Source organism: Pteronotus mesoamericanus, unplaced genomic scaffold, assembly GCF_021234165.1.
Source record: "Pteronotus mesoamericanus isolate MK-2021 breed Mesoamerican mustached bat unplaced genomic scaffold, CSHL_Meso_final scaffold_54, whole genome shotgun sequence".
Lineage (NCBI taxonomy): Eukaryota > Metazoa > Chordata > Mammalia > Chiroptera > Mormoopidae > Pteronotus > Pteronotus mesoamericanus.
The window spans coordinates 59,406,797-59,434,534 of NW_026555321.1; the positions used below are offsets into that span (position 1 = coordinate 59,406,797).

The 27,738-nt window shown below is 38.4% G+C and overlaps 1 pseudogene; it reads left to right on the forward strand.

Moving 5' to 3' along the window:
• Positions 1–25,849, forward strand: part of LOC129088156 (pre-rRNA-processing protein TSR1 homolog) — a 70,069-nt pseudogene extending 44,220 nt beyond the window's left edge.
• Positions 25,850–27,738: the final 1,889 nt, after the last annotated feature.

Below are 27,738 nucleotides of genomic sequence, written 5' to 3' on the forward strand. Positions count from 1 at the left end.
TTTTATGAAGAGACAGCTAAATATTCCCAGAATTCATTCTCTCCTTCCTTGTTTTCTTTTTAGGAACACACCACCACTCCCAAGCTGCGGATGGGCACATTATGTTGAGTTAGTCAGCTGTGGAGATACTAGTCAAGTACCTGTGAATCCCTGCACTCAGCCCACAGCAGTTTAGGAAAGTGTGTATGTGTGTATATGTATGCATGTATGCACACGTGTTTATGCACATGTGTGCACATGCATGTGTCATATGATGGAGTGTCAAGGCAGAAGAAACTTCTCAGTTCCTGGAGGACTTGATGGGGCCCAGCCCAGTTGACTGCATGTCCTGGTCCATGTGGATGTTACATCAGTGAGAAGTAAGCTTCTCTCTGTTGTGAAGTATTGTGTTTGGGGTTCTTCATTACAACATTTTCGTTTGCACCTTGACAAATAGAGAATTGCTTTATTTTATTTTATATTATATTTTATTTTATTTTAAAATGATCATGACGGTATAATTTAGAATTTGATTTTAAAATTTATGTAATATCAGTAGTTTTCTATGCCATTATGTTATCTTATATCACTTTGTATATTGTTCTATTATACAGATTGGCCATAATTCAAAGATTCCTTTTAGTTGGAAACACAGGATGCTTCTAATTGTTTTCTGTATTAAAATGCTGAGTTTTTAAACATTGCTGATTTGCTAAATTATTGTTCACTTTGTGGTTATTTCTTTAGAAAATATGTAGAAACAAAATGGCATTTTGATTTGTTTAATGCCTGTTGTTTCCTTCATTATATATTAGTATTATTGAAGGATCTGTCACAGTACTATAGTTTTAGCCCACACTATAAACTAGATTTATTCCAATGTATGCCAAAATGCTCAACCACACTGTTGGTTAATCTGAATTTAACTGAAAACTGGTAAAAGAATACTAACTATACAGCACAGTATTTTTTCTACTAACTCAGAAGAGTGAAATAACATTTTGTTTAAGAAATGAAGTGATGCTTTTTTCCTTGATTCAATCTGTTACATTATCAAATATCCGTGTTACCTTATTATTTTAATATTTTATATTTAAAGATTCACTTTTATCATAAAATTTCTTAGAAATATTAAGATATTTCTCTGCTAAGTAAGATATTTATGGGAAAACCACAAACACTTAAAGTTTTACCTTCTTTTATGATTGTTAAATATTAAAAGAACAATTTGTTAAAACGTATTTCCTTTAACTATAGATTGAGTATGAAAACTCATAAAATTTTTCACAGGTAACTTCTAATTTCTTTTGTTTTTAAGTAACTATTTTTTCAAGATTTTAAAAATACATTTATTGATTTTAGAGGGAAAGAGGAAGAAAAAGAGAGAGAGAGAGAAACATTGGGGAAACACCTATCTCTTGCCTCCCATAAGCGACTGGAATGAGATCAAATCAGAAATCTAGGTATGTTCCCTGACTGTGAATTTAAACTGTAAAATTATGGTGTACAGGACAAAGCTCCAACCAACTGAGCCACTCAGCCAGGGCTCAAGTTTTCTCTTTGAGTAAAGTTGGTTATGCTTTTATTTTTTTAAATAACAATTAGAGAAGATGGAATTATGACAAAAGGTGATTATTGCATTTCAATATTTATTAAAATAGTCTTTTGTCTTAAGTAAAGTGCTACAACTAAGGGATCTCTGCATTTTTATAAAATTGGAATGTGTATAAAGAAATAAGAAATTGGAAAATATTGATTCAAGGTAAACAGGGGGAGAACAGAATTGCTCATTTTTTTCTTTATAGCCTTCAACAATAAATAGATATTAGTGACCTTGATAGCAATCGCATCAAAAATAGATTTAAAAAGCATAGTTAGAAATTGTATAGATTTATTTACTTGCAACAGTCTTTTTTTGTGTGTGGGCATGGAAAATGGGGCTTATACAAAAATGTTTAATAATAGGAACTTCAATATGGCAGAGGAGTGAGTGGAAGCCACACTGACCTCCTCCCAGAACCAACCTGGAATTACAACTAAATTGTGGAGAAATCATCTGGAAAACAACAGAACTATAGCAAGAGAGGAGCCTTAAAAACTCAGGAGGATAGAAGGATCAGCTTTAGCACAACCTAACTGGTAAGGAGTATGGTAGAGGCTCAAGAAGGTGACAGAGGAGACCATGGGTGGCAGTGCCAGAGGGATATTGAAATGGCCAGTGGATCCCCCTGAGAAAAGCAGGGTCTAAACCATAAGCAGGGAATCTTCAACCTACAGCACAAGAGTCCAAAAAGCACACAGATAAGAGCCATCTGTGAAAAGCAGCAGGGTGCTCTCTGCAAGAGACAGGTGGCTAGAGATGAAAAGAGCTATTTAAAGGGCCAATACAAAAATTTGTAGTGGCAGCCACTTACCCTGGGCTCTGGTGGATGTGGAGGGCAGAGGGGACCAGAGCCATCTGAGGAGAGACTGGGGAAGGAGGCTTTGGGGAGAGAACTGAGAAAGTGGAGAGTGGGGTCCTGGTGCTGACTCAATGCCCAATATGCAGTTGCCATCTTGCTCAGGCAGAACAATCCCCTGAATGGCAGCAGCATGAAAGGACCCAATAGCTCTGCCCCCAGGAGGCTCTGCCCAGGCCAGGCATTGAACAGGCCTGGGTGCTGGGTACAGAGTGGCAGTCATGCATAATAGATCCCTGGCTAAAGGGGATGCAGAGTAGTCTAGAGTCGCTTGAGGATAGACTGGAGAAAGAGGTATTGGGGAGAGAACTGAGGGAATAGCCTGGGAGACCCTGGCGCTGACTTCTCCCCCACACCGCAGCAGCCATATTGCTCAGGGAGACTACTCCCCTGAGTGACAGCAGCATGAAAGGACATAGTAGCCCCGCCCACAGAAGGGACGCTACCTGGCCCTGACTCCTGAGGGCAGAGTGACTAGATTAACAACTAGAGGAGACAGACACAGACAGCAGATTCCTGCAGGTCTCTTAAAGACTTCCTAAGGTCAGATAGGGTCAATAGCTGATATCATCAGAGGCAGATAAAAAGAAAAAAAAAAGTGGTATGAAAAAGGACATACAAACTATCAATAAGAGGTACGAGGAAATGAAGAATGCCATTTCTGAATTGAAGAACACAGTAGAAGGAATCAAAAGCAGGCTTGATGAAGCAGAGGATCGAATCAGTGAGCTATAAGACAAGGTAGAAAAAAGCTCCCAGAAAGAGCAAGAAAATGAAAAAAGGCTCAAAGAGAGTGAACAGGTGCTGAGGGAAATGCAGGACAACCTGAAATGTAGTAATATCCACATAATAGGGATACCAGGAGGAGAAGAGGATGAGGAAGGGATAGAGAACCTGTTTGAAAAAGTAATGATGGAAAACTTCCCTAACAGAAGGAGAGAAAAAGTCACAAAAGTCCAGGAAGCACAGAGGGTCCCATTCAAGAGGAACTCAATGAGGCCCACTCCAAGACATATCATCATTAAAATGGCAAATATTAAAGACAGAGAATCCGAAAGCAAGCAAGGGAGAAAGAGGTAGTAACATATAAGGGAGCCCCAATATGGGTAGCATCTGACTTCTCAACAGAAACACTGGAAGCCAGAAGGGAATGGCAAGAAATATTCCTAGTCATGAAAGCAAGGCCCTGCAGCCAGGACTACTCTACCCAGCAAGTCTCTAAATTTAAATGGAAGGCAAAATAAGGAGTTTCTCAGACAAAAGAAGGCTAAAGGAACACACCTCCACCAAAGCCAGCAGTACAGATATTCTAAAGGGACTGCTTTAAGAAGATGAAGAAAAAAAGTGAGAAAGAGAGGAACACAGAGGAAAAGGGAAAAATGAATAAGTACCTTTCAATAATAACTTTAAAAGTCAATGGATTAAATGCCCCAATTAAAAGACATAAGATAGCTGAATGGACAAGAAAATATGACCACATATATACTGCCTACTAGAGACCCACCTAAGAACAAAAAACCTACACAGACTGAAAGTGAAGGGATGGAAAAAATATTTCAAGCAAATGGACAGGGCAAAAAATCATGGGTAGCAATACTTATATCAGACAAAATAGATTTCAAAACAAAGGCCATAAAAAGAGACCCAGAAGGACACTTCATAATACTCAAAGGAAGAATCCATCAAGAAGACATAAACATTGTAAACATATATACACCAAACATAGGAGCACCCAAATATATAAAGAAAATCTTGGAGGACATCAGGAAAGATATAGACATTAACACACTGATAGTAGGGGATTTTAACACTGCACTGTCATCAATGGACAGGTCTTTCAAACAAACCTCAACAGGGATATTGTGGAAGTGAATGACACATTAGTCAAATAGACTTAACTGACATATGTAGAACCTTTCATCTCAAAGAAGTGAAATAAACATTCTTTTGCAATGCACGTGGAATATTTTCAAAGATAGACCACATGATAGGACACAAAACAAACCTCAATAAACTCAGGAAAATCAAAATCATAACAAGTATTTTGTCAGACTACTGGGCTTGAAACTAGAAACCAACCTCAGGGAAAAACTCAAAAATTTTCAAACTCATGTAGACTAAATAGCATGTTATTAAACAATGAATAAGTCAATAATGAGATTAGAGAAGAAATCAAAAAGTTTCTGGAAACAAATGAAAATGTACACACAACAGTCTAAAACCTATGGGACACAGGAAAGGCATTCTTGATAGGGAAGTTCATAGCAATATAGGCCTACCTAAAGAAGATAGAAACATTTCTAATAAACGACCTAACCCACTAGCTTCAAGAACAGGAGAAACAACAGCAAATAAAGCCCAGAGCAAGAAAGAAGGAAATAATAAGATCAGAGCAGAATTGAATGACATAGAGACAAAAAGAAGAATTCAAATGATCAACAAATCCAGGAGCTTGTTCTTTGAAAAGATAAATAAAATCGACAAGTCTTTGAGCAGTTTCATCAAGAAAAAAAGGGAGAAGACCCTAATAATTAATATCAGAAAGAAAGAGGAGAAATAACAACAGAGATCACAGAAATGCAAAGTATTATAAGAAATTACTATGAACAATTATATGCCAAGAAATTTGAAGACCTCAATGAAATGCACAAATTTCTAGAAAAATATTACCTTCCAACACTGAATGAAGAAGAAGCAGAAAGCCTGAACAGATTGATAACAGCTGGGGAAATTGAAACAGTAATCAAAGAACTTCTGGCACACAAAAACCCTGGAGCAGATGGTTTCACAGGAGAATTTTACAAAACTTTGAAAGAAGAGCTAGGGCCTGTCCTTCTCAGACTATTCCAAAAAATCCAAGAAGTGGGAAGACTCCCAGACTCCTTTCATGAGGCCAGCAGCATCCTAATCCCAAAACTAGATAAAGACACTACCAGGAAAGAAAACTATAGGCCAATATTGCTGATGAACATAGGTGCTTAAAATCTTCAACAAAATATTGGCAAACCACATCCAGTAATATAGTAAAAAATTGTCCCCCATGACCAAGTGGGATTTATCCGAGGGATGCAAGGATAGGTCAATATTCACAAATCAGTAAACATAACACATCACATAAAGGCAGAGACAAATGTATTTAAAAAGTAAATAAATTAATTAAAAAAAAAGAAATTAAAAAAAAGAAAAATCATATGATCATATCAATAGATGTGGAAAATCATTTCATAAGGTGCAGCACCCATTTATGATAAAAACAATCAGCAGATTGGGAATAAAGGGGGCATACCTTAAAATAATAAAGGCCATATTTGAAAAACCTTCAGCCAAACTCATACTCAATGGGCAAAAACTAAGAGGTTTCTCACTAAGATCGGGAACATACAAGTATGTCTGCTTTCACCACTCTATTCAACAAATATTGAAAGTTCTAGCCACATTGATCAGACAGAAAAAGAAATAAAAGGCATCCAAATTGGAAAGGAGGACATAACACTGTTATTGTTTGCAGATATCATGATAATGTACATATAAAACCCCATCCATAGACTCCACCAATAAACTGCTTGACCTAATAAATGAATTTGGAAAAAAGCAGGATACAAAGTCAATATTCAGAAATTGAAGGTATTTTTGTACACCAACAATGAAATATCAGAAACAGAAATCAGGAAAAAAATCCCCTTGGCTATAACAACAAGAAAATTAAAGTACCTAAGAATAAACTTAATGAAGGAGGCAAAGGCCTTTACACAGAAAATTATACAATACTGAAGAATGAAATTAAGGAAGACACAAATGAATGGAGGCATATACTGTGTTAAGAGATTGGAAGAATTAACATCATCAAAATGTGCATACTACCCAAAGTAATTTACAGATTCAATGCAATCTCTATTAAAATACAAATGGCACATTTCACAGACATAGAACAAACATTTAAAAAATTTATATGGAACCATAAATGACCCTGAATAGTTACAACAATTTTGAGGAAAAAAAAAAAAGAACCCAAAGTAGGAGGGATCACAATACATGACATCAAGCTACATTTCAATGCGACTGGAATTAAAACAGTCTGGTACTGGTATAAGAACAGACACATAGATTAATAGAATAGAAAAAAAGACCAGAAATAAACCCATGTCTCTTGGTTATTAATATTCGACTAAGGGTGCAGAAGCATAAAATGGAGTAAAAATAGCCTCTTCAACAAATGGTGTTGGGAGAGCTGGACAACTATATGCAAAAAATTAAAATTTGACCACCAACTAACATTATACACAAAAATAAATTCAAGATGGGTAAAAGATTTAAATATAAGTCATGACATTATAAAATTCCTAGAGGAGAACATTGGAAGAAACTGTCAGATATCCATGCACCAATATTTTCACTATGTCCCCTAGAGCAATGGATATAAAGGATAAAATAAATAAATGGCAAAGTCAAGGAACATATAGCAAGGACTCATGGTCAAAACCAAAGGGGAAGAGTTGAGGGAAGGAGGGGGCAAGGGAAAGTGGTGGAGGGTAGGCAGAGACAAATGTATTTGAAAAAATAAATAAATTAATTTAAAAAACAAAAACAAATGGGACTTCATCAAAAGGAAAGGCTTCTGCATGGCTAAAGACAACCTCAGGGAAATGAAAAGGGAGCTATACATATGGGAAAATATATTTGCGAATGATACCTCTGACAGGGGTTTGATCTCCAAAATATATGAAGAACTCACATGACTCCACTCCAGAAGGACAAACAATTCAATTAAAAAATGGGCAAAGGACCTGAACAGACACTTCTCCAAGGAGGACATACACAGGGCCCAGAGACATAGGAAAGGTTGCTCATCATCACGAGCCATCAGAGAAATGCAAATTAAAACCACAATGAGATATCACTTCACACAGGACTGAATGGCCATTATACATAAATCAACAAACAGTAGGTGCTGGCGAGGTTGTGGAGAAAATGAAGCCCTAGTACCCTCCCTGTTGGTTGGAATGCAGACTGGTGCAGCCACTGTGGAAATAGTTTGGAATTTCCTCAAAAAGCTAAAAATGGAGCTGCTATTTGACCCAGCAATTCCACTGCTGAGATTACACTCTCAGAATCCCAAAACACCAATTCAAAAGAACCTATGCAGTCCAATATTCATAGCAGCACAATTTACAATAGCCAACTGCTGAAGGATCCTATGTGCCCATCAGTAAACGAGTGGATGAAAAAACTATGGTACATTTACACAAAGGAATGCTATGTAGTAGAAAGAAAGAAAGAGCTAGTCCCCTTTGTGAAAGCATGGATGGAACTGGAGAGCATTATTCTAAGTGAAATAAGCCAAGCAGTGAAAGACAAATACCCTATGATCTCACATATAAGTGGAACCTAATCAGCAAAGCAAAGAAGAAAGGAAAATATGAGCAGGAGCTTTGAAACAATGAAGAAACCAACTGGGACAGAAAGGAGAGAGGTAGCAGGGAGGGGAAGGGGAAGGGTCAGATGAAGGAACAGGTGTGAAGGACACATGGATGAAGTCAGCTTGGGGAAGGATTGAGAGAGGTAGGTGGGGTAGTGAAAGTAGTGGTGCGTATGGAGGAACAAATGTATTTGAAAAATTTCAAAAAAGAAATAAAAAATTAAAAAAATGTTTAATAATAATGAAACCAGTTAAAATTGAATCCTGAATATAATTATTTGGTCAATAATCCATTTATCAGTCAGTCACTTGTGCATGCAGTAACCGACAATTGGGCAAACATTGTCCTATGGGAGAGACAATGTCCAAAAATAACTATAGGATAGAAATTATAAATGTCATTCAAGAGAGGAAGAGAATGCTTCCGTGTGAAAGGAGTAGGGAAGTGATGTTTGTGATTCATTTTGAAAGACAGCATTTGTAAACCACAGAAAGTAGAAGGGCAGACAATGTGCTAAAGTATTTTGTGAGAAAGCTCAGAAACTACAAGGGGACCCTGAGCTGCTCCAGCGAAGAGTCCCAGTTCAGGCCATGGTAACAGTGTATGACAGACGAGTGGTTTGTAAACAAAACATCAGCAAAATGAAAAGTGAGCCAACCATATGGGAAAATATATTTGCTAATGATACATCAGATAGAGGCTTGATCTCCAAGATATTTAAAGAACTCACTTCATTCCACTCCAAGAAGACAAATGATCCAATCCAAAAATGGGCAAAGGACCTGGGCAGACGCTTTTCCAAGGAGGAGATACAGAGGGCCCAGAGGCATTTGACAGGATGCTTAGCATCACTAGCCATCAGAGAAATGCAGATCAAAACCACCATGAGGTGCCACCTCACACTGGTCAGAATGGCCATCATAAACAGATCAACAAACTACAGGTGCTGGCGAGGCTGTGGAGAAAAGGGAACCCTAGTCCACTGTTGGTGGGAATGCAGACTGGTGCAGCCACTGTGGAAAGCAGTGTGGAATTTCCTCAAAAAGCTGAAAATGGAACTGCCTTTTGATCCAGTGATTCCCCTGCTGGGACTATACCCTAAGAACACCAAAACGCCAATACAAAAGAACCTATACACCCCAATGTTCATAGCAGCACAATTTACAATAGCCAAATGTTGGAAGCAACCCAAATGCCCATCAGTAGATGATTGGATCAAAAATTATGGTACATATACACAATGAATACTACGTAGCAGAAAGAAAAAAAAAGAACTACTAAACTTCGCAACAGCATGGATGGATCTGGAGTGCATTATGCTAAGCGAAATAAGCCAGGGGTCGAAAGACAAATATCATATGATCTCACCTATAAGTGGAACCTAACCAACAATGCAAAGATGCAAGGAAAATAAGACCAGCAACACTGAAAGGAAAAGAAATCAACGGAGACAAGAGGGAAGGAGGGAGGGGGGGTGGGGACAAGGAAGGGAAGGGAAAAGTCAAGGAACATATAGCAAGGACTCATGGACAAAACCAAAGGGGAAGAGCTGAGGGAGGAAAGGAGGGAGGGAGCAAGGGAAAGTGGTGGGGGGTTGGCAGAGACAAATGTCTTTGAAAAAATAAATTAAAATAAAATTAAAAAAATAAAAAAACAACAAAAAACACACAATGCATTTATTTCTCATAGGTATGGGGCCTGAAATTTCATTATCACAATTTTCTTCCTCATAACTTTGAGACTCTTCTTCCTTCAGTTTTTAAATGGAAGTATTTTCAGGGAAGGCGTGTCAACTAAAACACCATCAGATTAAGGTCTAGGACCAAGGGTACATAATTCAGAGTGTGAGATTCCTAGGAGAACAGGGATAATGACATTAAATCCATGTCCACCTAATCATGGGACTAGAAAGTCCAGGGACTCAGGAGGCTAGCAGCAGGCAGTCTTGGCTCCATTGAGACCAGGGAACCAGCAAAGTTAAGCTCTGAATAGAGCTCCTGCTGGGGGCAGACTGCTGACCTCTGGTTCTGTCTTTACACTGGGAAGAGTGGAGGGAGGGAGCCAGCCCTCTGCTGACTCTTACAAGGGCACTAACCCCAATCATGTGGGTGCCAGTCTCACTACCTTATCTTATCCTAATGACCTCTCAAGGCTCCCCATCCCCAAACACCATCACATTGTGGTAGGGTTTCAATGTATGAATTTTTGAAGAACACAAACCTTCAGTCTATAACATGAGAATGTCACAGATATGAGAAGAGTTGTGAGAAAGAAATTTGGAAGAAAAAGAAATATTAGGCTACATTACCAACAGTTCACATGTCAGATCCTGGCTAAGAGTTCTATGGACATTTTCAGGGATTTTGTCCTGTTATTGTTATTACCTAGTACATTCTGCTAAAAAACAACAAACCAAAATCAAAGAAAGAAGATTTTAATCCTTTATTCTTGTTTTAGTTTTCTAAATTATGATATACAGGTGGGACAATGATGGTCTGAAACACAGTACCCACAATATGAAAAATAAAGCTGTCAAAGTAGTAGGGCTACAATTTTAAAGTAAATTTGATTGAAAGAAAGATGGAAAAATGAGAAGAAGCTGAGCTGAAGACACTTATGAGAATTTCTGACAACTATGTAATATCAAATATTTTTGAGCTATTTAAAATTTTTTGAGTATGAGTTTCCTTACGCATATTTTCCCACTACAGGGTACTGTTGTAGGTAAAATTGGAAATTTGACAGTTTCAGCACCAAATGGTAGAAAGAATATGGGTTTTGATGTTTTGACTTGGGGTTTATACAGACAGCTCTGGCACAAAGTTGTGTAATTTGGGAAAGTCACTAAAACTTCCAGAGCTTTGATTACATCATCTCTAAATTTATCTTTATACCCTTTTAATAGGGCCAGGTCTCTCTGCTGCCAGCCTCTTGGGTCACTGGCCTCTCCAGTCCCATGATCAAGTGGACGCAGATTTAGTCTCATTATTTTTGTTCTCCTAGGAATCTAACACTCCAATTTTTGTAAGCTGAGTCTTGTCCTTAATCTTAGGGTGTTTTAGTTGACACAACTTTCCTTGAAAATACTTCCATTTAAATACTGAGGACTGAGAATTGTTGAAATTATGAGGAAGAAAATTGTGACAGTGAAATTGCAGGCAACTTCACAAGATGTCACATTACCTTTTGGGGCTTTCACCTCTCCACCTGGCTGATTAAATAGTTTGCAACTTGAATGTACAGAAGAATCACTTGATGAGCTCTCAGAAACATAAATTCTTGGGCCCCATTCCAGACCTATCAAATCAGAATCATAGAAAATAATCATGGATTGTAGGAACATTTAAATGGGTAATGAAAGGCTGCAGTTCTAATCAAGATCAGAGACACATATTTTGTCTATGAAACACTGGAATTACAGCATCACATTTTAAAAGCTCTCTAGATAAAGATAAATAAGTAAAATCTTAAAAAAAATTAATTAAAAACTCTCTAGAGTTTTTAGAGCAGTGCTCAGCTCCAAATTCATTTTTCTGATTCTCACTTAAGGCCTTAGCGTGTAACTTCAGCCTAGTCATACATCATAGTGTCCACAGGATATCTTTATTACAAAGAATAACAATAATATTCATAGTAATAATAATAAAAAGAAAGATTGTAAGCCCATTTGATCAGTTCAATGTGGCTACCTTTGGAATAATGGGTGTGATATGATATCAAATTAGTTATAACTCCCTTGATTGATAAGAGAATAATAAACATATCAGACTTGATTGAAAGGGCTTAATATGTTGCTGCTTAAAATGTAATTCTGAGATTTAGGTTTCTAGTAACTTGGAATTTTTAGCCTACATATGCCTTAATTGTTATATTTAATGGTTTGTGATGCTGTGGTATAGTAAGAAATTTGGTCTCCTTTCCTGGTTCCTGCAATAGAGCTTCTAAAATCTTTGGGATTTTGTTAGTCATGAGGTGAGAAGAACATCTTTTGTTATTCATAATAAGCCCCCCTTTCAATAACCCCTGAGTTTATGCTAATGAGTGACCCTTGGGGGATGCTAGGGAGCTTCAGGATTGGGGCTGGCTGCTTGAGGAACCAACCATGTGAGAAAAAGGTTAGAATTTTTAGCCCCACTTCCCTTACCTCCAGGAAGGGAACAGAGGGTGAAGATCACCAATACTCAATGATTTACTCAGTCTTGCCTATGTAATGGAGACTCCATAAAAACCTAAAATACAGGATTAGAGAGCTTCTGGGTTGATCAACACATGCAGTGCTGGGAGGGTGGTTAGCCCAGAAAAGACCTTGGGAGCTTTGTGTCCATCCCCTGCCTGACCTTATGCATCTCTCCTATTTGGCTGTTCATGAGTTGTAGCCTTGGTAATAGGAAGTAGGCCATTTCCCTGAGTTCTCTGAGGTACTCTGACAAGTTAGGGAACCTGAATAGGGGGTTCTGGTAACCTCTATTTCATAGACAGATGGTCAGGGCACAGGAAGTTCAGGATTTGTGACTGATGTTTGAAGTTGAGCAATTAGTAGGACTGAGCCCCTAACCTGTGGGGGAAGCTCCAGGAAGTCAGAACTGAAGTAAATTGTACACTACCAACTGGTGTCTGGAGAGTTGGAGAATTGCCTGATGTGGGAGAAAACCCCTTGTCATCTTTCCATGTCAGAAGCGTTGTGACTAGAAATAGATTTTTAAATAAAAAGACTTGAGATGATGGAAAAAACAGACAAAATCCTTGTTTGGTGCCATATAACATACATTTAACCTTTAGAAAATTCAGATTATTAAAAAAAAGCTGATAGAATCAAGATGGCGGAGGAGTGAGTGGAAGTCACACTGACCTCCTCGAAGAACCAACCTGTAATTACAATTAAATTGTGGAGAAATCTCTTGGAATAAATAACTGAACAAGAGCGATGGAGGAGCCTTGTAACCTCGGAGACAGAAGAATCGGTTTTAGCACAATCTAACTGGTAAGGAGTATGGTACAGACCTGAGAAGGCAGGCGGGATGCCTACGGGCAGCAGCACCAGAAGATTATTGAAACAGCCAGTTGGGTCACCCTGAGACGAGGGGGGTCTAAACCAAAAGCAGGGATCTCTAGCCACAGCGCCAGAGCCCAAAAAGTACACAAAAAACAGCCAGCTGTAAAAAGCAGCAGGGATGCTCTGCCAGAGAAAAGTGTCTGGAGACACAAAGAACTTTTTAAAGGGCCAAAGCTTAAATTTTTATTTGCAGCCACTTATTCTGGTCTCTGGAAAAGGTGGGGGCAGGGTGGGCTAGAGACACCTGAGGAGAGACTGGGGAGGGAGGCTTTGGGGAGAGAACTGAGAGAATAGCTGGTGAGATCTTGAGGCATCCCCCCTGAGGCATCGACCATCTTGCTCAGACAGAGACCACTGCCCCTGAGCGGCACCAGCATCAAAGGACCCAATAACCCCACCCCCAGGTGGGATTCTACCCCACCCTGTGCAGTCTAAGCTGCCTGCTGAATGCAGAGTGTCAGCCACAGACAGTACAGCTCTGGCTAAAGGGGGCATGGAAAAGTCTGCCAACACTTGAGGAGAGACTGGGGACAGAGGCTTTGGGGAGAGAACGAAGAGAGTAGCCAGTGGGATCCTAGTGTGGACTCTTCCCCCATATAACAGCAGCATGAGAGGACCCAATCATCCTGCTCCCAGGAGGGACTCCGCCCCACCCTGAGCTGTCTCAGGTGGCCTGCTGAGTGCAGAGTGACTAGATTAACAGCTAGAGATAGCCACAAACAGTAGATTCCTGGAAGTCTCGAACAGACTGCCTAAGGTCAGACAGGGTCAACATCTGACATCATCAAAGACAGATACAGAAAGTAAAAACAGCAGTTCCAACCATAGTGGTTCACAGCACAAATCAGAAAATCCAGCCAGATCAATTGAAGATTCAGAAGCAATAAAGAAGTGTCTCACAAATAATGGAAAGACAAAGAAATACACCCCACTTGAAGGGAAAGGAAGAATCCCCACACAGAGAACTAAATGAAATAAATGCAAGTAAACTATCAGATATTGAGTTCCAAACAACAGTTCTAAGGAAGCTTAATGTGCTCAGTGAGCTCAGGGAGAATTAGCAAAAATTACGGGGAAACTACAAGGAACTTGCTGCAAACTGTATCAGTATGAAAAAAGACATAGAAGCTATTAATAAGAATACAATGAATAAGAAATGAAGAATACAATTTCTCAATTGAAGCACACAGTAGAAGGAATCCAAAGCAGGCTAGATGAAGCTGAGGACCGAATCAGTGAGCTGGATGACAAGGTAGAAAAAAGCTCCCAGAAGGAGCAAGAAAATGAAAAAAAGACCCAAAGAAAGTGAACAGGTGTTGAGGGAAATGCAGGACAATCTGAAACATAATAATATCTGTATAATATGGATACCAGAAGGAGAAGAGGAACAAGGAATAGATAATCTTTGAAAAAGCCAGATGGAAAACTTCCCTAACTGGAGGAGAGAAAATGTCACACAAGTCCAGGAAGCAAAGAGGGTCCCATTCAAGAGGAACCCAATGAGGCCCACTCCAAGACATATCATCATTAAAATGGCAAATATCAAAGACAAACAGAGAATCCTAAAGCAAGCAAGGGAGAAAGAGGTAGTAACATATAAGCGAGCCCTCACACATAGCAGCTGACTTCTCAACAGAAACACTGCAAGACAGAAGGGAATAGCAAGAAATATTCCAAGTAATGAAAAGGAAGGGCCTGCAGACAAGACTGCTTTACCCAGCAAGGCTCTCAATTAAAATGGAAGGTGAAATAAGGAGTTTACTGGACAAAAGAAGACTAAAAGAATACACCTCCACAAAATCAGCCCTTCAAAATATGCTAAAGGGACTGGTTTAAGATAAAGAAAAAATTTCTATGAATACCCAGTTCCTTTCAGAGTTACCAATACTTGATATTACAAATATTTTTAATACTCATTAATCTGATTGTGACAATGATGCTATTTTAATTGTTCCTCTACTATTTGTTGATACTAAAACTGTTTTAGTATAAAAAAAGACAAAAAAATCAAACAGCTGGTCTTTAGAGGACTATGTGGATGTAACCAAATGTATGGACATTAATCTGATACTAAGTATTATTACCTAGCAAAATACGGCTCATTTTTTTCTCCTTATTTCCAGGTTTACTTTAAATTTTCAGAAAGATGGGAACTTTAGGATAGTAATACAGTTTAGCTCCAACTGGGACACTAGTTAGAATAACAGAAAACAGCAAAGGGTTATTTCACTGACTTTATTTGTTTCAGATTAAAAAGAATCATTGATTTGGTAAAAACACTTAACTGCATATTTACTAGTGGTGAACTTGTATCTGAAATGAATATTATAAAGCTTGGGGAAAATATTTTGATTTTGCAACTTCAGACAGTTTCCATAATTACCGCAAGTACCTTTTGGTCCAAGCATTAGTATTAGTAGAGCTGTTTCTGGAACATATTGATAATAAAATAAAATTGCTTCCCTTGTTAAAAGGAATGGAAGTCCAGGTGGCCTTTATTAATGACAAGGAGAGGGGACAATAACCACAATAGTTCTGAAGCTTAAAAATGACTATTAAATGGCTGTGCTATTAATCATACCCCAGGTCAACCAAACTCCAGGTAAAGAATGGGAACACAATAACATCCACTATCAGCATGGCATTTTGAATGCATTGCACAATCTAGATAACTGACCAACCTGGTAATTTTCCTGACAATTCTTAATCAGTGAGTTTGACTGAAGAACACCTGCCATTACTTTATAACTTACCTGTAAAAAAATAAATATCTACTAATTTCACTTTTTCACAAAGAGGAGGCTTGGTTGGAATCTTTAAGAGAAAACTAAAAAAAAATACAAAGCTTTTTAATAGGTAATTGTAGGTTGACATTATTTCAAGATAGCAGTTAAGGCAGAGAACCCATGTTTTATTGGCCATAGCACTTTTACTAATCCCTACATGAAGTTATTAAGGAACAGGGCTTCTAGGCAAGATGGAAGTGTAGGTCGATATGCTATGCTTCCTTGCACAACCAATTTAAAAACAAAAAACAAGAACTGCCAGAATATTGCACTGTATGGAAGTCCGACAAACAAGGAGTTAATGAAGCAACATTCATTCAGACAGGTAAGAGGGGCAGACATGGGCAGCTGGGGCAGAGAGCATGCATGGCAAGGCAGTGGACTGGTGGACTGGGCAGGCGAGGTGGCAGCTGGCAGGCCAGGTGGTCCTACATTTGTGTGAGGATAAACTGGGAGGAACAACTGGGTAACAAGACAGATCATGCAACCCAGGATTCCAGAACAGGAAACTAAAGTCTCAAAACCTCTGGCTGTAAAAACCTTTGGGGATTTCAGCAGTGGGAGATACTCCCAGTTTCACAGGAGAGTCAATTGGAGGGGCCCACAGGATCCTAAAATGTACACAAACCCACCCACCTGTGAATCAGCACCAGGGCAGGCCCTAAAAGGGCACAGTCTTCTTGTGGGAAATGAAAGCAGGGAGAGAACCAAGCAAGCAGCATTGTTCCTTCTCTGACCCCTCCCCCACATGCAGCAATACAATGCAGTGAAAAGGGTTGCCCTGCCCTCTTAGGTGAGTACTGAAGTCTCTGATTCTTACAATGTAACAGGTGCACTGAGACAAAGAAATGTGTCCGAAATGAAAGAACAGGTCAAAACTCCAGAAAAAGAACTAAGGGGTGAGAAGATATCCAACCTATCAGATGCAGAGTTCAAAAGGCTGGCAATCAGGATGCTTACAGAAATGACTGAGTACAGTCACAGAATAAAGGAAGAAGTGAAGGCTATGCAAAGTGAAATAAAGAAAAATATGCAGGGAACCAACAGTGAAAGGAAGGAGACCAGGGCTCAGATCAATGATTTGGAACAAAAGTAAGAAATAAACATTCAACCAGAACAGAATGAAGAGACAAGAATTCAAAAAAAATGAGGAGAGGCTTAGGAGCCTCTGGGATAACTTTAAATGTCCCAACATCCGAATCATAGGGGTGTGAGAAGGAGAAAGGGAAGAGGAAGAAATTGAAAACTTACTTGAAAAAAAAATGAAGGAAAACTTGCAAATCTGGCAAAGGAACTAGACATGCAAGCTGAGGAAGCTCAGAGAGTCCCAAAGAAGTTGGACTCAAGGAGAAACATGCCAAGAGGCACAGTAATTAAATTACCCAAGATTGAAGATAAAGAGAGAATCTTAAAAGTAGCCAGAGAAAAAGAGACAGTTACCTACAAAGGAGTTTCCGTAAGACTTTCAACTGATTTCTCAAAAGAAACTTTACAGGAACAAAGAGACTGGAAAGAAGTATTCAAAGTCCTGAAAAGCAAGAACCTGCATTCTAAATTAGTCCAACCAGCAAAGCTATCATTTAGGTCAAGTTAAGGGAGTTCATCATCACCAAGCCCTTATTATATGAAATGTTAAAGGGACTTATCTAAGAAAAAGAAGATCAAAGCTATGAACAGTAAAATGACAACAAATTCACAACTATCAACACCTACAAAAACAAAAACAAACTAAGCAAACAAATAGAACAGAAACAGAATCACAGAAATGGAGATCAAATGGAAGTTATCAGTGGGGAAGAGGAGAGGGAATGGGGAATAGATTCAGAGAATAAGAAGCATAACTGATAGGCACAAAATAGACAGAAAGGTTAAGAATAGTATAGAAAATGGAAAAGCCTAAGATGTTTTATGTATAACCCGTGAATATGAACTAAGGGGGTGAGGAATGCTGGAGGGTGTGGGGTGCAGGTTGGAGGAAGATAAAGGGGAGAAAAAAATGAAAAAACTGTAGTAGCATAATCAATGAAATATACTTAAAAATATGGAACAAAGGACAACAAAAACAATCCACAGTATTTGTATAATGAGGCAAATGTGTTTGCCATTATTATTATTTTAAAAGTCATATTTGCTATCTCACAGGTACGGTGCTTCTGTCAAGTTGTGTGGACAGGGCAGCCCACGGTCCCACTGTCTTAATGTGTGTCTGCACAATTAGTTGATTTTCTCACAGAACCATGAAGTTGCACATTAGGCCCTAAAAATATCCAGTTGTGAAGCAATAAAAATGTTGAAACATTAGGGGAATGGGAGAAACTTTTATTATATAAATATAATTAGAACAAACTGACTTTACCCTAAAAGGTACAAAAGCCGACTTTGTAATAGCATAAAAATAAATAAATTTAAAAAATAGCAAATAAAGGGAAAATTCATCCTTTTTATTATGCAACTTTCTTTGAAAACAAAATATTCTACATGAGATATCAATAGAAATATAGATGTGGGTATGTCTGTTATGTGATATTGTAGATGGAGGTTGGCCACCACCCATTTAAAAATAGAGTTTTACACTGAAAAGCCAAGCCAATAAACAACTCAGAACCTGATGTGGCATTTCCCTTTAGAATTCATAATTCTTTAAAAGAAAGGCAAAATGCCAGCCAAAAAGCAATCCTTAATGTCATTATTGGCCCGAATTCTCTTTCTGGTTAGGAACCTACAAATTAAAATCACTGTCAATAAAAAAGTTTAAGAAATACCAAAATTTCAGTTCACCCCTTGGGCAGGGCTTGATTCCACTCTACCCAGAACTGAGCATTCGTGTGGTCCCTCACTGGGTGAATGGCCCTAGTGTGCTGCGACATTGTAGGTGTCCTCCAGGTGTTGGTCCACCCAGACCAACAATATCTGCATCCCTAGGACTTATCAGAAAAGTACCTTCTTGGTTTTGCCCCAGACATCTTGAATCAGTGACTCTGGAGGTGGGTCCCTGCTATCAGAAGCTTAAAAACACTTGAGAAGTTTCTGATGATGTTCAAGCTTGAGAGCAGCTATTCTAGGTCAGGTTACAGAAGTTGCAGTTAGAGGTCTAGAATGATGACAGAGCTATTTAATGCTTTCAGCAGAAAGGTTCTCAGGTAAATGTCTTCCTCCTGTAGGCCAGGAAATCACAGCTTATGCAGGGATTTGTGAAGGTCAGTGTAAAGCTTGAATTGGAAGTCTGGCTTTCCTCCCAAGATATGGGCAAAGCTTTCCTGCCACAGTACACCTCAAGCCCCATGCCACTCTGTTTCGTGTTATAAACACTGTTGGTATTTAAGGGTGACTAAGTGTGAGATTGTCTATTCTTGCATGGGGGTGAAGCTATTAAAACCTCCTATGACTTAAGTAGAAAATTCTCTAATAATTGCATGTGGCTAATATGATGGTAATAGATATTTTGATATAGCAAGTATTTTAATCATATCATTGACAAGGATTCTTTGCTTGAACAAATTTTAGTCAGGCTCCTGAACCTTCTCCTAGCCCATCTGTCACTTCTTTGTGAAATCCAGTTTTAGCAAGAACCTTTTTGAGTCAGGTTAGCAAGAAAACCCCTCTATTGATATCTCATCACCTTCATAACTTATCAGGTCCCTTATCCTCCACCATGCCTTGGGTAATGTCTGGGCAACTGATCTGTGTCAGCAAAGATCCTGTTATGTTGGTTTAGGCAGAATCCTCTGTACCTCAGATGTTTTCTCTTAGTAATTTTCTATCCAATGACTCTTCCCCACACCCACATCCCAGCCATAAATTCTCACTTATCCATGCTGCATTCAGAATTGGGTCTGGCATATTATGAGGTCTTTCTCCTCTCTGGCAATCATCCTGAATAAAATCTGGTTTTACTGTTTTCACTACTGTTAGTCTGGTTTTTCTTTGACAGTCATTGTACCATGAGTGGCATAGGGTCAGATTCATCACTAAGTCTCTGGATAATCAAACAGGACCCAAAGTGTACACCTGTGAAGCCTTTGTTTCCACTGATAACTGGTGATCAGGAATCCATCTGTGAGTTTGCCTCCTAAACCATTGCTTTGGATAAATGTCTACTACAGCTGGTAGATACAGATTTTGATTCTCAACATTCTAAGCACATGCTAGAATCTGGTTAGAGTCCCAAATAAAGAGAGGCTGGGCTAGAGTTCTTGGTAGGTGTCTCTGTGAGGCTGTGTAACTGAAGCTGTCAGAATTCCACATTTCTCTGTTCCTAAGTACAAAGCTGCTTGTGGTTAAGAACTCATTAGTCCAAGCATCCCTGATGACTGTTGCTCCAATGTTGTCTGCTTCATTTTTTATGGGCATGGTTGTACTAAGGATAATTTGGAGCTTCAGTGGACTCTTCTGAAAACTTTAGCTCCCCATACACCAGCTCCTCTGAACCTCTCCCTTCTCTCAACCTGGGTTCTCATCTGCCCTCCTGTCAGTCTGTCTCCTTGGACCATTTGTTGTATCCTCCTTCACATCCTCTCCTTTGTCTCCTGCTATTTCAGCCCTTCTGTCACTTGAACTTTAGGACCTTGCACGCTATTTGGGGCTTGTAAGGTTCTTGGGAACCCCCAAAATGAGAGAGACTACTTGAAAATCAAATATTTTATCCACAGAGATAGCTTTGCAGACATCCCCACAGCCACTGGTTGTCTTCTCAGCCTCAGCGGGTCTGTGGTTTCCATAGATTACATGTCAAGGTAACAGAGAATTGTGTCTCCTCCACAAATATTGATAAAAAGCTTTAGTCCTTACTGAGTAGATAAACTCAACTTTCATACTTTGTCAGAAACACAATTTGGATAAAACAGTGACTTTTATATTACTATGTTTTACTGACTCATGACTATAATTTTAGAATGAAAGCTCTAAGGTCTCAGTTTGCAAATGTGTGTATGTTAATTCATGTATGTTATGTATGTATGATCTTTTCTAGCTTCAGATGGATTTACAAAATCAATTTTATAATACTTTTTAAAGGAGTTCTATTCAAATTTGCTTAGAAATAGTTGATTACTTATACAAATTAAATATTCCTAAGACCACTAGAAATATAGAAACCAACACAAATGTTTCCAATTTCACAAGTGACTTGAGTAAAATGCTCACAAGATTAGTTTAATAGTGTTGATTTAATAAAAATGGATATGTCTTCGAGTTATCCCCATTAAATATGAACATTATTCTACTTGGGTTTACTAGCCAAATAAAATAATATTATCTCTACTAAATGTTTAGGATAATAAAACTAGAAATCCAATCTAAGAATAAACTGTACAATAAAAATGAGTAGTTAAAAGTACACAAAGCATAGCAGTAAAAAAGGAAAGAAAAAAACATGGCCATGTGGTTAACTTTTTAGGTTCTTTGCTTCTGTGATATTTTAATACTTGCCTCATTTATCAAAAACAAGTTATTAAAGAAGCTTTGTTTAATGTGTCATAAACTTTCATGGTCATTCAGTCACAGTTAAGAACAAGTGAGTTAAATAGATGTGTGATCAAAGTTTATAAATGAACTTTTCTGATGTACAATTGACACATAATGTTATAGTAGTATACAACATAATAATTTGATATTTGTACACATTCTGAAATGATAACCACAGTAAGTGTATATTTTGGATATTAGCCCCTTAACCGATAAATGGTTTTCAAATATTTTTCTCCCATTCAGTGATGTTACCTTTTAATTTTGTTAACTATTCCCTTTGTTAAATATTTTGTTAAGTATTTGCTGCAGAAGCTCTTTCATTTGATGTATTCTTACTTGTTTATTTTGCTTTTGTTGTCTTTGCTTTAAGTGAAAATCATCACCAAGATTAGTGTCAAGGAGATTACCACCTATGTTTTCTTCTAGGATTATTAAAATTTCAGGTATTAACATTATATCTTTAATCCATTTTTAGTTAATTTTGTGTAAGTGGTCCATTCTTTTGCATGGGATTGATACATTTTTCCAGCACAGTTATTGAGGAAACTGTCTTTTCCCCATTATGTATTCTTACCTCACTTGTCATAGATTAATTGAATATATATGCATGGGATTGCTTATTTCTTGGCTTTATACTCTGTTCCAGTAAGCTTTGTGTCTGTTTTAATGTCAATACCATACTGTTTTAATTACTATAGATTTACAATATTGTTTGAAATCAGAGTGTGTGATGCCTCTAGCTTTGTTCTTTTTCAAGATTGCTTTTACACTCATGGTCTTTGTGGTTCCATTCAAAATTTAGGATAGTGTTTTTCTATTTCTGTGAAAAATGCTATTGGAATTTTGATAAGGATTGCATTGAATCCATAGATTGCTTTGGGTAGTATGACCATTTTAACAATATTAATTCTTTCAATCCATGAACACAGAATATATTTTAACTTATTTGTGTCTTCTTCAATTTATTTCATTAATGTCTTATGGTTTTTAGTGTATAAGTCTTTAATCTCCTTGGTTAAATTTATTCATAAGTATATTATTCTTTTTGATGCAATTGTAAATGGGATTATTTTCTTAATTTCCCTCTCTGCTAGTTTGCTAGTAGCGTATAGAAACACAACAGATATTTGTGTATTGATTTTGTCCCCTGCAACTTATTGAATTTGTTCTTAGTTCTAACAGGTTTTTTTTTTTGTGTGGCATCTTCAGGGTTTTCTATATATAATATCATGTCATCTGCAAATAACGGCAGTTGTACTTCTTCCTTTCCAATGTGGAGGTCTTATTCCTGATATGTAAGGCAAAGTTTTCAGCTTTTCACTGTTGAATAAGTTGTTAGTTGTGGGCTTGTCATATGTGGCCTACATTATATGAGATACCTTCTCTTTATACCCACTTTGTTGAGAGTTTTATCTTAAATGGATATTGACTTTTGACAAATGCTTTTTATGCATCTATTGAGATGGCTATATGATCTTTATCCTTCATTTTGATCGTGTGGTGTATCATGTTGATTGATTTGCTAATGCTGAAGCATCTTAACATCTCTGGAATACTCATACTTGATCATTTTTGTTATTGTTGTATTATTAACTGACTGTACTCTAAGGTTAGACATGTTTTCTTCCAAACTGAGAAAACCATTTTTTTAAAAATTATTGGTTGATCATTTGATCAAAGAACATGAGATCCCCATACTGCATTTTTAAGATGATACTTATAATTTTAAGGAAATCTGGAATAAGCAAGAAAATATCACCAAAGTTCCCATTGTGAGACTATGCATTGTTTAGATTAGAGCACACCTTCCAAGGTATGTGTGGTGAGTCTTTCATTGTCTTTGAACTATCTTAAAACAATGCAAAATAATTCTTGCTTTTAGACACGCGAATAAAATTTGTCTGGTGGATGTCCCATTGACTTTCTTTCCTTTCTTGCCATTGGAAAGAGCCAGTTTTGCATTTATTTGTAAATTCATTCTGACATTTATTTACTGAGTAAATTTTTCTGTATATAAATTCTTACTTGTTTGACTTTTCTTTTGAATCAATTGTAACATCTACTTGGTCCTGTCATTCATAACTAGTTACACAAAATATTTGATATACATGTATGATCGTTTCTATTTCTATGGAAGTTATTACTTTATCCCATTTGGACAATTAACCTTTAACATACTTATCTAGCATTACATTATCTAATTTATAAGAACCACCGTGAGTTCAATAGAAAGTCAGTAAACTTAAAAAAATTAAGGATCCAGTGCTGACTTGGTACACTTGAGTGGCAGCATAGCAGCCCACAACTCTGGCCCGCTCAAGGAGCAGAACAAAGCTCATAAAGATGGACAGCATCGGGGTTGTGGATCCACACAATGGGACAGTAAGGGCCATCTAGCACTGAAAAGCATAAGTAAGAAGGTGAGGAAAGAACTCAGCAGAGTAGACCAGAGGCACTGCACCAGCCAGCTTCGAAAGCTGAAGAAGGAGGCAGTTCTGGCAGAGAAGAGACAGCTAGGAAACAAGGATGGCCCTCCTCATCAGGTACTGGTGATGCCCCTGTACAACAGGATTTCCCTGCCAGAGACCTTTTGGCTGCTTCAGGATAGGGACACTGGAACAGTACACTTGAATGAATGGGGAAGCACCCACAGCTTTATGCTGTTATGTCCCACCTTAAAACATTGGTGTTTTTTCACATCTGCAAGGCCAGGGGATCTGCACACTCCACTTGACATGGCTAAAGTATCTGATACCATCCTGTTCCTCCTTGATCCACTAGAAGACTGGGACAATACTGGGGATTATTGGGAAAACACTTTCCTGCCTCTTTGCCCAGGGCCTTCCTACTTATACACTAGCAATCCAGAGGATTTCTAGCCTCCCACTGAAGAAACAGATAGATGCCAGAAAGAAGCTAAGTAAAGTTGTGGAGAAGTGCTTTCCAGATGACAAACTCTTTTTTTAGACACTCAACAGGAGTCAGGGATGCTGCTCAGGCAGCTGGCTAACCAAATGCCTTTTGAGATCAGCGGGCCTACCTTTTTGCTCATGATGATGACTTTGTGCCTAATGAAGAGAATAACTTGGTGGGGACCGTGAAAATCTCAGGCTGTGTTCGTGGATAGACTATAAATGTAAATAGCTTGCTTCATATCATTGGACATGGTGATTTCCAGATGAAACAGACAGATACCCCTATGGACACTTTCCCTTTAAATCCTTGAGTGATCAAATCCCAAAAGAATCAGACATGTCAATGGAGATTTTTACCACAGATGCTGTAACTGATATGGAGGAAAACCTTAAGGTCTTAGTGAAAGCAGACCCTGGTAAACAAGAGTCTTTGCAAACAGAAGTTATCCCAGATCCAATGGAGGGGGAGCATACCTGGCCCCCTCAGGAGGTCCTGAGTAAGGCAAATGACTTCTCAAAGGAAAAGTCCAAGGTGATAAAGAAGGTTCCCAAAGGAACATGCACTTACCAAGCTGAATGGATTTTGGATGAGGATGGTGAAAGTGGTGGGGAAGGAGATCATATAGAACATGAGGATTTCATGGAAGAGGAATCTCAGGATGAGAGTAGTGAAAAAGAAGAAGAGGAGGAATGTGAAACTATGTCTATAGGAGAGTCTGTTTGTGATGATTTGTATGATAAGAAAGTGGATGAAGAGGCTGAGGAAAAAATGCTGGAGAAATACAGGCAAGAAAGACTGGAAGAGATGTTTCCAGATGAAGTAGATACACCCCATGATGTGGCTGCTAGAATTCGATTTCAGAAATACAGAGGCCTCAAGAGCTTCTGCACTTCTCCATGGGATCCTAAGGAAAACCTTACTCAAGATTATACTCAGATCTTTCAGTTTCAGAACTTTACTAATACCAGGAAATGCATTTTTAAAGGAATCAAGGGAAAAGAGGTTGAAGGAACTGAGGTTGGCTTGTATGTCACACTTCATGTCTCTGAGTATCTGTATTTGTGGTTGAGTATTTCAAATGAGGAGCACCCTTGATTGCCTTTTCTTTACTACCTCATGAACAGAAGATGTCAGTACTGAATATGGTAGTAAGTCAGCATCCCCACAACACTGAACCTGTGAAAGCCAAAGAGGAGTTGATTGTCCACTGTGGGTTCAGGAGCTTCCTAGCCTCCCCTTTTTTTTCTCAGTGCACTGCAGTGGATAAACATAAATTTCAGAGATTTTTGACAGCTGACACAGCCCTGGTGGTGACAGTGTATGCCCCAATCACTTTTCCTCCTGCATCTGTGCTGCCTTTCAAACAGAACAGCAATGGAATGCACAGCCTCATTGCCACAAACCATCTATTGTCAGTGGATCCAGACAGGATGGTCATCAAGAGAGTTGTTCTGAGTGGTCATCCTTTCAAAATTTTTACTAAGATGGCAGTAGTACATTACATGTTCTTCAACAGACAAAATGTGCTGTGGTTTAAACTAGTGGAACTGAGAACAAAGTGGGACTGCAGGAGGACGCATCAAGGAACCTGTAGGTACTCATGGTCACATGAAGTGCAGTTTTGATGGGAAGGTAAAACCTCAGGACATAGTACTGATGAACCTCTATAAAGGAGTTTTACCTAAATGGACTTATGATCCATATGTACCAGAACCAGTACCTTGGGTGAAAAGTGAGATTTCTTCAAAAGTGCCAGAAATGGACATGGAATAATGGATTCAGTGTGATTCTGTCTCATGGCAACTAGTTAGCAACCTAGGGATGGGAACCTACAGGTTGTAATTGGGCAAAGTTTGTGTTGTCTACTTTAGCCTAGAAGTCTGCTGTACCTTTTTGCAAAAGGTTTTTCTTGGCCTTGATAAGGTGTCTTAGATAAGCATGGATGTTTTTTGACTGCTACTTCATCCAAAAAGCTATTAAATCTTACTGAAATGCACCCTTGCCCCTGCAAATTAAGGATCATCCCTTTTCTTGCCTTGATTTTGGTTGTGAGTAGAAATGGTTAAAATCTTTTCTATGAAAGGTTTGGTGGCACAAATATATAATGTATGATCTCTGTCTTTGAAAACATCACAGAACAGGGGAAAAAGAGGTAAATAAATAAGTATGAAGTAAAGTGATGTCCCAACAGAAGTATGTGTAAGTTGCTGCATCATTAGTTGGTAGAAGAGATGGGCAGAGGTATTCAGGTGTCCATTTGAGGCAGAAGTCTTTTAGCTGGAATGCTAAAAAGGAAATCCTAGGGTGAAAAAAATCAGAGAGAGGTTTTTTTGAGTACAACTTTTGTTATTATCAGTATTTAGCTGGGAAAGGGGAGCAAAGAGAACTAGATACTGGGGAGTGTAAGACTGTTTGCTTCACCAGGAAGCTATAGCTTTTCATACTCCAGGGGAACACAGCATTGTACTCTGCCAAGGGGATTAACACTTCTCCCTTTCTCCACTATGATACCAGATGTTGAGGGTTGCAGAGAGAGATGCTAGACTAAAGAGACCTGTCAGTCCAATTAGGGTGTGAAAACCCGTCTAAAACCCATGAAAATTTGGGAAGTTGATTGGTTCTTTTGAAAAAATACCTCATCTGTCCCAAGCCCAAGCTATTATAATCCCAGGGGAACTAGAAACTCTCTCTCTCTCTCTCTCTCTCTCTCTCTGGAACTCACACTTGCCCTAAGCACTTGTGCATCCTCTCTCCATAACTATGTGGTCTTAGTGGCCACATCACCCATTGCCATTGGGACTCCACACACAAGTTCCAGGAGGGAGCCTGAATACTGCAGCTCAGCAATGGACTGCAGCTGATAAAACATGACAAGCCAGCCAGATGCTGGACTGGACTGTAATATGAAGCAGAGATTCTGGACACTGGTTTTCATCTTGGCCTTGCTGAGGATAAGGCTGAACTTTTCCCATGGTGAGACAAATGGAGATGGGACATTGGAAAGTCAGGAGAGGAACCCCATTAATTTTACATCACCAATAAATCATATCACAGAGCCCCATCCTCCCATTCAGGTCTCAGGAAATTCTTTTCCTTGTGATACTGCAAAAACTCCACTTCCATCAATAACACTGTGATGTATGAGAAGTCTGGATTTCTCTATTCCTGAGTTTATACCTAAGTTGCTTAATTAATAAAATGGCTCTGTAAGACTTTTTGGCTTTTATGGCTCAAGTACATAAATCTGACAAATGCATACAAGCTTTTATAACAATTCAAAATTATTAGGGCTATTTTCCCTGACTAGCATCATGTGGAATAAACATACTCTCTTTAAGTAGAAAATGTGTTATGCTGCCTTTCTCTGCATTCAAAGTAATCAAAGCAGGATTCTTGAAGTCTTAGTGTCTCACTTGTAAGCTTGATGCCTCATTTATTTCGTTTATCCTGACTTTGGGAAAATCAAGGTAGCATTTGCATTGCTAACGGATTGCTTTGAAATTGCATTGGTACTCTCCTTGGTGTAGATTGGCAACTTCATTTGAACAGGGCCATGTGGTTATTGCTATTAAGATTCCATAGCTTTAGAGAGTCATGTTTTCACATTTAGGGATATGTACATATGACCAATCTTTGTATCCATCTGTGTGATTTTCTTCTTC